The sequence below is a fragment of the Hyperolius riggenbachi genome, chromosome 1 (genome assembly GCF_040937935.1).
Source record: "Hyperolius riggenbachi isolate aHypRig1 chromosome 1, aHypRig1.pri, whole genome shotgun sequence".
Lineage (NCBI taxonomy): Eukaryota > Metazoa > Chordata > Amphibia > Anura > Hyperoliidae > Hyperolius > Hyperolius riggenbachi.
Genome location: NC_090646.1, coordinates 91369263 through 91378039, shown reverse-complemented (window position 1 = coordinate 91378039; position 8777 = coordinate 91369263). Strand labels below are relative to the sequence as shown.

Below are 8777 nucleotides of genomic sequence, written 5' to 3'. Positions count from 1 at the left end.
GCTGCTAGCCTGAAGGCTAGTGACGCATCTGTACAGCCTTAGCCTTGTACTTGAGGCTTGATCCCTGATGGGCAACAGTCCTCGTGCCTGTGCAGAGCCTGATGAGCGGACCTCCACCCCATACTGACGTGACTAGTGCTGAATAAGCAGTGCTGATAGGCTCCTTTTGTATATGCAGATTCCATAAGAGAATCACTGACACAAACTTCAAGTCACTGACCCCAAAAAAGTCTGCAGATCAAGTGTTCTACTCAAGTCTGGAGGTGAGGGGCCATATGCTATCTTTTTTTAAGGGGGGGGGGGGGTCATACATTCTACATTGATACATTCTACATTCATGCAAAAAGGGTGCCGGGAAAAAGGGCGCCTGGTGTAAACGTTAATTTGAAATATCGTTTATAAAACAACTACATTTTAATATTTTGTTTAGAATAATGTTTTACAAATTAAAATCATTAAAAAATGTCTATGAAATGTTGTATTGGTAAAACACTATTTTCTGTAATTATAGACGGAAAATTATAATAACGTTTGTATATTCACAATGATGATTATAATTATTATGATTTAAAGGGACACCGAGCAGTGCAGGAACTATGGAAAGATGCATATCATTTTAAAGCTCTCTTTCTCCTCTTTCCAATGGTATATAAACCGCCGCCCTACGCCTTTTAGTTTTCACGATTTCGATTGCGCAAATAGAGTAAACTAAAAGGCGTAGGGTCGCGGTTTATGTGTCGCCAGAAAGAGGAGAAAGAGAGCTTTAAAATGATATCCATCTTTCCATAGTTACATTGTATTACAAAGGGCGACTTTGTCCTAAAGTCAGCAGCTCCATTTAGCAGAAAAAGTCACCCTGTGTAATACAATGTAACTATGGAAAGATGCATATCATTTTAAAGCTCTCTTTCTCCTCTTTCCAATGATATATAAACCGCCGCCCTACGCCTTTTAGTTTTCGCGATTTCGATTGCGAAAATAGAGTAAACTAAAAGGCGTACGGCCGCGGTTTATGTGTCGCCAGAAAGAGGAGAAAGGAAGCTTTAAAATGATATCCATCTTTCCATAGTTACATTGTATTACACAGGGCGACACATAAACCGCGGCCCTATGCCTTTAGTTTTCTCTATTTTCGCAATCGAAATCGCGGCCGCAGCAAATTCGATCGCGAAAATAGCAAAAACTAAAATGCGTAGGGCAGCGGTTTATATATCATTGGAAAGAGGAGAAAAAGAGCTTTAAAATGATATGCATCTTTCCATAGTTTCTGCACTGCTCGGAGTCCCTTTAAAATGGATTTTACATAAAGTACTTTTAAGTACTGTTTTTTATTTTATTTTATTTTTTTTATGATTTAACCAGATCAGGATCCAAGAAAATATCTTTACATTTTCTACTGCTATAAAGTTTCTAAATTATATTTTGTAACAATTTTTATTATAAAATTGATAAACCTTTAAAAAGTCATTAAGTACAGATTAAAACTTAATTCACATATTTCAAAAAATCAAATCATAAAAAAAAAATGTAAGTACGTTTGTAATAACTGTAGTAAAACATGAGTAAATATTACTAACATTTTACTACAACTAAACCTAACCCTATTCCTTCCACAGAACCCTCCCTCTACCTATCCCTAAACCTTAGACCCCCGGTGGTGCCAAACCCTAAGATCCCATTGGTGGTGCCTAACCCTAAGACCCCCCTGGTGGTGCCTAACCCTAAGATCCCCCTGGTGGTGCCTAACCCTAAGACCCCCCCGGGTGGTACCTAACCCTAAGACCCCCCCTGGTGGTGCCTAACCCTAAGACCCCCCTGGTGGTACCTAACCCTAAGATCCCCCTGGTGGTGCCTAACCCTAAATCTCCTCTAGTGGTGCCTAACCCTAAGACCCCCCCCCTGGTGGTGCCTAACCCTAAGACCCCCTGGTGGTGCCTAACCCTAAGACCCCTCTGGTGGTGCCTAACCCTAATTCCCCCCTGCTGGTAGCTAACCCTAAAACCCCCCTAGTGCTGCTTGACCCTAAATCCCCCCAGTAGTGCCTAATCCTAAATTCCCCCTTAGTGATCGCTTTATTGTGTGAATAATAATGTTTTACAACTAGAGACTGTAAAAAATACAATACAATGTACTTACTGATCGCTTGATTATGTGGATAATAATGTTTTACAAAGAGTAAGTGATAACATTTTAAACAACGTTTTAGTTAAATACGATAGATATGTTTAGTATGTTTGTAACCATTATTCATTAGATTTAGCTATTGCTCGGTTTATCAGATGGATAATAGTGTTTTATCAGTATTAAGTGTGAAAAACGATATATTATGATTTTGTTGTTGCACAGTTTATTTGGTGGATATTGTGTTACAGAGTGTTAATGAAAAAAAAAAATATATATATATTACAATTTATTTGTTGACGGCTTTATATGTTGAAAATAATGATTTATAAAAAGTGATTATTTAAATATTACATTACGGTTTAACTCAAAACTATAAATAAGTATTATTTTATGTGTAAACGTTACTGGTCGCCGGCGAAGTTGGGAAACATTACTTATCACGGATGCAGTTTGAAAACATAAATGATCATGGGCGCCCTTTTTTCCTGTTCGGCACCTGTTAAACGATATTTAATTAATATGGGAGTCAATGACAGCACCCTTTTTGTCCACCTGCCTCATGCGCCCAAATTTCCTGCTTCCTGTTTGCTTAATTGCTTTGTACTGTTGTTGAGTTTGATAGAACTGTACAATGTGCCATGAGCCTAACGTACACTTTATCCTCCTGCAGCTGAATCTCGCAGTCTGTCAGACTTTGTCCACATTAATGATTGTTTGAAAGAAAAATCAGAAAAGGTCCCTGACCCACCAGATGCCTTTGTATCAGGTAAGAAAAGTAATGGTGTTTTGTTGAATGGGTAAACGACAATAAGACAGTGTTAAAGGGAAGCTGAACTGAGCCGAGAGAGCGATGTGGAGGCTGACACCTTTATTTCCTGTTAAACAATTCCAGTTGCCTGGCATCCTGCTTATCTCTTTGACTGCAGTAATGTCTGAATTGCACACCTGAAACAGGCATGTGATCAATCTATTCAGACTTCATCCGGAACACCTGATCTGCATGCTTGTTCAGGATCTAAAGCCCCATCTACACCATACAATTTTTTGTGCGATTCGATTCATCAATTCGATTCAATCCGACATGTCCGAACGGGATTCGATTCATTTTGTCATTGCAGGACAATGGCAAAATGAATCGAATCGAATTTTGATCTGACATGTTGGATTGAATTGAATTGAATCAATGAATCGAATTGAGTCAAATCGCAATAAAAAATGTATGGTGTAGATGGGGCTTAAAGGTGGCCACTAACGGTCCAATTTCCAGTGAAAAAATCGTTTGAGCGATCAGAAGTTCTGATCGGAGGAAAAATTGTTTACTACACCATCAACGAACCAATCTTTGCTTCCTATCTATCACAATCAACAAGAAAATCCAAATTTTGGATTGACAAAAATCCAAACGGACGACTACTTTTTACAATCGTTCATAATCGATTGTGCCCATCAACTGAGACTTTTTACAATCGTTCATAATCGATTGTGCCCATCAACTGAGACTTTTTACAATCGTTCATAATCGATTGTGCCCATCAACTGAGATTATTTTCAACCAACGATTTTTCGCTAGAAATTAGACCGTTAGTGGCCACCTTTATGGTCCCAAAAATACGGTGTTTCATAAGGAAAGGGGACGTAACTTGGGGATGTGACCTGTGCTGAGGGGCGGGGCATAGGACGCCAGATCATCTTTGCCTATAGGCTCCTAAGCTGTAAATCCGACCTTGTGTTATTGTATCGTATTGTATCTATGGCTAAAAGTATTAGAGGCAGTGGATCAGCAGGACAGCTAGCAGGCAGGCGATGTGCATAGTTTAAAAGGAGATAAATAAGTCAGCCTCCATACCCCTCAAAATAAACATCCACCTGTCAAAATAACCATACACAGGTCATACTTACCTCCAGTGTAGTCTACTCCTCAATCTCTTTCTCCTCTCCTGCATCCTGTTTGTCCACTGTGATCAATGCAATTGATTTTGAAAATGGTCATTACCCCATAACAGCTTCCTGGTCAGCACACTGTTAAACTGTGATATCGCTCACTTGAGCCATAGGTAAACGTGGACATTACCTTGCTTAACAGTTGTCCTTTCAGTTATTACTGTCAGCAACTGATCTATAACTGACAGCAGTTGATATATTCCAGTTTTGGCAAAATCTTGTCAGAACTGGAAGGAATTGTTTTATTTTTTAACAATTTTATTAGAACATTACATTACATTCACTCCCATAATAAATATTGTTTAATGGACGCCGAACTGGAAAAAAGGGCGCCGGAGATGATTAACGTTTTACAAACGGTACCTAGAGATTTTTAATGTTTTATAACTGTGTTTGTGATGATTTAAGTTTAGAAAATGCGCCCGTGACGAATAACGTTTACACAAATACTAAACATATTTATCGTGTTTAACTAAAACATTATTTAAAATGGTATCCCTTACTGTTTGTAAAACATTATTATTCACAAAATAAAGCGATCAGTACGTAACGTAAATTGCAATATATTTTTTACAGTCACTATTTGTAAAACATTATTATCCACATAATAAAGCGATCAGTAAGGGGGGGTGGTTAGGGTTAGGCACCACCAGGGGGGTGGTTAGGGTTAGGCACCACCAGGGGGTCTAGGGTTAGGCCCCGCCAGGGGGGTCTAGGGGTTAGGGATAGGTACAGGGAGGGTTCTGTGTGAGAGTAGGGTTAGGTATAGTTACAGTACAATATACACCACCAGGGGGGTTGTTAGGGTTAGGCACCACCAGGGAGGTGGTTAGGGTTAGGCACCACCAGGGGGTCTTAGGGTTAGGCACCACCAGGGAGGTTTAGGGGTTAGGGATAGGTACAGGGAGGGTTCCATGTGAGAGTAGGGTTCGGTATAGTTTTAGTAAAATTTTAGTAATACTTACTTACTAATGTTTTACAACACTTATTACGAACGTAGTTATATTTTTATCATCGTTATAAACAATATTTTCAGATTTTATTAAAAGAAGAAACGATAAATGAAGGTTATTCACAATAATATACAATTATAACGATTAAACATATATTATCGTCTTTTTAACAAACGTAATTATAAGTTTCACTTTTGAAACAGGGAAGATTAACGATTTCACAATTGCCGATTTCATACAAATTATTTAATGATTTATACATTTGTAAAACATTATTTGTAAACGAAATACAACACAATATTTTTCTAAACGGTATTACTGCTTATCGTTTGCACCCCGCGCCCTTTTTTCCCAACGCCATTTTTTCCCAACGCCCTATGCCGCTGGCCAAATGGTTAGCAGGCAGGCCACAGATATCAGAGCACATGAAAGTCTTTAAGATTATAGTATATTATTTCTCTTCTCTCTACCTCTTAAAGGGAACCTAAATTGAGAAGGATATGGATTTTTCCTTTTAAAATGATACCAGTTGCCTGACTCTCCTGCTGATCCTGTGTCTCTAATACTTTTAGCCACAGCCCCTCAACAAGCATGCAGATCAGGTGCTCTGACTGAAGTCAGACTGGATTAACTGCGTGCTTGTTTCAGGTGTGTGATTCAGCAACTACTGCAGCCAAAGAGATCAGCAGGCCTGACAAGCAACTGGTATTGTTTAAATTGAAACATCCATATCCCTCTCAGTTTAGGTTCCCTTTAAAGAGACACTGTAGTAAAAAAAAGGTGCCCCTGCGCAGTAGAGTGGACCCAACCCTGATTGGCTATTTACACCTGACCCCGAGCCGAGAGCTGCTACTGCGCCTGCGCTGGATGAAGGTAAGTATTTACATGGCCGCCGTTCGGAGGGGCCCAGCGAAACCGCCGTGGGACAGAGGAGGGAGAAGCCTCGATAGGATCCAGAGGCTTCCCCCTCCAGAGGTAAATACTCTCCAGGGTCACTTTTTTCTGTTACATGGTTTCTATAAATAAAAAAAAGAGAATGTATTTTTATTACGGAAACTTTATAAAGGGAATTGGTTTGAATGGATGTAACAACTCTCCAAAAAATAACTCTGTTTAGTTTGCTTTATCAGACTGGGAGGACTCTGAGCCTTGAGGTGAACTCTTTTCCCAGCTAAGCGATGATAACAACATGAGGGGATCACATGATACTGGGGAAGGGGATTTGTATTGGAAAGGAAGTGTTTTTGTGATGTACTGGTCAGAGGGAAGGAAGCCAGCCAGGATATAGATCTGATAATTTACAGGACCTCAGATGACAGAGAGAAGGGCAGTCAGCGGGTTTAGTAAACAATGCAACTTGCTGACAAATGGATCCTATGTGGAGAACACAGAATGCTACTGAAGCAAGTACTGACTGGAAGCAAGATAATGTCACCGGGGGTAGAGGGCGGCACACTATACAGTGCACTAATACAAAATACCAGTACATAATATCACTGTACTCCTAGCCATGCAGATCATGAAGGGTTCCCAAGCAATATATACATTTTTACTTACATGATAATTTCAGTTTTAATAAGAGCAAAAAAGTTTCTGTAATAAATTATGTAGGTAGAAAAAACAAACAAACAGTACAGACACAACATTCGCAAGCCAGTGACAACAGGCAGTGAGGCCGGATTACGTCATTTGGACATGGGGCTCGGCAGGCGCCTAATTGACGCCAGTGTAAATGATCTGTAATTGAGCGCCCAATCGGTGAGTTGGGCCCCCCGATGCATATAGCAGCTAGTCGGTTACTACAAAGGAAATAATGGTCGTTCGGGCACCGGGTTTAGTGTAAGGAATTAGGAGGCAGAGGTTAGGTTTAGGCACTTAAAGGGGGGTTAATATTAGGGCTGAACCAGCAGTCTGGAATTTCGCTAAAATGCTTTCTGCTAGCAAGCGTGACACAAGTATCGGTAAATAATCATAACGGTGGCTGTCCCTCCATTTGAATGGACAGCTCTTAAATTATGAGCTTCTAACACAGTAGGTGGTGGTGGTGGTGGTGTTGGTGGAGGGGTAGTTTTAAGCACTAGGAGGGAAGGGTTTAAATGGGAATGTGTGCTGGGTAAGTGCATAATAAAATATCAGTACTTTTTCTTTTTACCAGCAGAACCGCTCAGCACCCAACTTATGCACATACGACAGTGGGGGGGACTGCCCCATGCTTTTCAGTAGGATTCCTTTAAACATAAAGAAATCGTCTTTCTGCGATAGAACATGAGGGGCTGTATCCCCAATGAGGACAGAGACGGCCATAAAAATCTAAAAAATGGTCCAAACTCATCTCATGCTATCCAAAACAATATAAAAATGTCTGCAGCTCTGCTGTAAGGGATTGTTGAGGTGAGTGGGAAACCACATCTCCCCACTGGCAGGCAGGGTTTCCTGCACTAATGGCAGGTTAGTTTCCTTTTTGTAAATGACTGGAGCTGCATTTTTAACACAGACCCTGGCAGGTGTAAGAACTCTTCCCTGACTGGTCTATGTTTACTCTCATCTGCACTGTTTCTGCTTAGGTTTACCATGCACCTTTCACAAGTACAAAAAAAAAGAAAAATAAGACAACAGACTGGCCACATAGATTTCCAGCAGTTACTTCTCCTGGAACTCTGCCTATAGGAGCCAGTGTCCATATTAACTGTGCAGAATCTGTTAACTCTGCTTTCTGCTCCTCTACTTCAGTGGTAGGGAACCTATGGCTCGGGACCCTGATGTGGCTCTTTTGATGGCTACATATGGCCCACAGACAAATCAGTAGGGGTTGAACCAATAAGCTGCACTGCTCAAGCAGTGCAGCTTAGTGTGAAAGCGCAAGTAAAAATTTCTAAGTAGTGCACGCTACTGCTGTAGCATGCACTGCTAACTTACTCGCGCTACCCCTAAAACGAACAGCTGCTCCAATTGTCCCACTCTGGATCCTGTCAGGTCCAGTGACTTTGTAAAACGAGATCCCGGCACTTTGATTGGCCCAATAGGCTGCCTGTCACTTGACTGGCAGCCTATTGGGCCAAAGTGTGGGGATCTCGTCCTGCATAGTGAATTAACCCCCATGTCAGCTAGCTAATTGTACAAGCTGTTAGTCAGTATTTCTCCTGTCTGGCTCTCGGGGAAATTGCTGATGTTGCTGAAATCCAAGAGAAGCTGAAGATGTGTCTGACACTTCCGCTGCCTGGTGGATCAACTGCGTACACATCACCATGGCAACAGGGATATGAGCTCTACTGTCCCAGTTTGAAACATATTGTATGGCTCTCACGGAATTACATTTTAAAATATGTGGCGTTTATGGCTCTCTCAGCCAAAAAGGTTCCTGACCCCTGCTCTACTTGGTAAAAGAGAAAACATTTTCTCTTATGAGACTTTGGAAAGTAGAACTTAGTGGCACCACAAGTTACACACGAAGACTCATGATCAGTGACTTAGTTCCCATTAGTCTTATAAATGAATGAAAGGTGTATAATTTTGTTTCAGACACCCTGATGTAGCTACCAGTATACTGTGTGGCAGGCTGTGGAGACTGCTGAGGGAGCACCCAATGAGAATAGGTGTTGTTTGCTGTTTGTGCTCAGCATTACTTTAACGGTATTGCCAAAGTGAATGATATTATCACTACCCAAAGGGAAATGTCAGGAATCCTGCAGTGTTCTGGACTGTAATGAACAGTCATTGTCCACCAATAGGTGGCTCTATGCTGTTCCTACCAAGACTTGC

General features: G+C 40.9%; 1 protein-coding gene across 2 annotated transcripts in view; it reads left to right on the top strand.

Moving 5' to 3' along the window:
- The first annotated feature begins 2806 nt into the window (after nt 1-2806).
- Nucleotides 2807-8777, top strand: part of LOC137563731 (SH3 domain and tetratricopeptide repeat-containing protein 1-like) — a 65455-nt gene continuing 59484 nt past the window's right edge. For both annotated transcript variants that reach the window (XM_068276601.1, XM_068276610.1), the window contains exon 1: nt 2807-2890. The gene's annotated coding sequence lies outside the window, so the exon portion shown is untranslated. The remainder of the gene's footprint in view (nt 2891-8777) is intronic.